We start from the raw sequence: 1,923 nt of genomic DNA, 5'->3' as shown, positions 1-1,923 counted from the left end.
TCTCGTATGGGTCTTAACACAATAGAGTGGTGGAAGATCATAAATATTTACGAATTCATTGTGGTCCTTTTTTTTTTTTTTTTTTTTCCCCAGTTAATAACAATACTAAAATACAGGTCAGAGAAGCTTTCCTTTTTTCCCCTTTTCCAACTGAACTTGATTTTTCAGCTTTGAGCCAACATAAAAATGATAGCCTAACAAAACCAAAGCATCTGAAAACCYTTCTAAAGAGCAAAAGTGCTTAAATGTGAGCAAATATATAGTTGAACCATGTGTGAAAACTGAAAAGTAACAGTTATTAAAATGCATTTTTGACATTTTATCATATTTATTTATTTTTAAGATCAACACAAATTTCAACAGTCTTCCCTTGATACTGTAAGTAACCCATGTGGCAATTCTTTAATTTTCCACATTCACTGAAAGGGAGATGAAATGATAAAGTAACTTAAAATAATTTTAAAAATCTTTTCAAATTACTTTTAAAATAGTGGCAATTTGTGCTTACGCATAAACTCATATGGTTCTAATAAAATATTTAAAAACTAAACAAAAAATCCAATGTAAATATAAAGGTTTTTTTTTAATATATATTAAATTAAAAAAAAAACACTGGATTCCACTTGCTTAGAATCACTCCTAGAATGATTTTTGTTTTTCCTCCATTGACAGCGCAGCCTAAACACAAAACTAATCCTGAGTTCAAAGMCCAGTACCCTATGTAACTTTGCCTGAAGTACCCTGCTCTCTAGCCTGTAAACTTGTATTCCTTCCTTCCTGTGTGGGAGATATGGAGGGGGCTATTTTTAAAGCCCTACAATCTCCAAAGCAGGAAATGCCAAGGAAAAAAAGCAGAGAGAAGCCCCCCCCCACACACACACACAGTGACAACCACGTAAATGAACTGGCACCGAGGWACGAGGGATCGGAGCTCAGGCAGCCAACAGGCAGATTGAGGTTCATGTTTGTCCGGTTGTTTTCAGATCCGACACTGCTTATTTGAAGCTGAGCTTCAAATAAAATCTTCAATAAGTGACTTAACCACCAGGCTACAAGTTRTTCTGAAAAAGGTCTTGACTTTTCCTGTTGAAACTGCTCCAATATGTATATGTCTACAGCCCCATGAATATTCATGCTGAATGGAACATTTTCAAGGGGAAAAATTGCCTCTGGAATAGTCAAAGCTCAGGCAGGTACCGCAGCCAGAGACCTGCCTTCAAAGCCTTGGTCCAGCAGGGCCTACAGGAATTTAGAACAGTGGAAATTCAGAAGTGGACATCTGAAAAGCCCAAGTAACCCATGCTTAAATTGCCTTTTGTAGAATCACTTGTGGAAGATACACTTTGAAAATTCATTCAGATCTAACAGGTCACACATAGGCAAACACATGGTCTGAAAACTGAAAGTCTGGAGCAGGAAAAAGAATAGGAAGCAGCAGAAGCTGAGGAGGCTGGTGGTGTTTAAAAGCTGTTGCTGCTGTTTTTGTAACCCAACTCCCTTTCAAGGATTTAGCTTATGTATCTCCTGGTGGTCATTTCCTCATTTCTGAGTGATACTTGTAAAAACTTATCTGCGTGCTCACCCAAGAGATCGCTACAGAATGCCCTAAATTACACCACAATATCAAGAACAAATCTAGGAATGGGAAGGAAGAGGGACATTGAAGTGCTGATTATTAATTATAACAGCAAAGAAACAAAAGCAGAAACAAGAAGCACTCAAAAGACTTCGAGATTTTGCACAAGAAGAAAAAAAAATGGCAAGATTTGTGATTCCTTCTCCACTAAGGTTGCGGTGACAGTATCCCTCTCAGCCCTGCTATTATCTACTTCTAAAGAGGAAAGCTTTACACCTTCCTAAATGGAAATATAACCAGAAAAAAGTAAGCATGATGTTTACAAACAAATTTGGAATTTATAAGCA

The sequence above is a fragment of the Rhea americana genome, unplaced genomic scaffold, assembly GCF_003343005.1.
Source record: "Rhea americana isolate MKP2758 unplaced genomic scaffold, rheAme1 scaffold_65, whole genome shotgun sequence".
Taxonomy (NCBI): Eukaryota; Metazoa; Chordata; class Aves; order Rheiformes; family Rheidae; genus Rhea; species Rhea americana.
The sequence above is the reverse complement of the archived record's forward strand: the minus strand, read 5'-3'. Positions refer to the sequence as shown.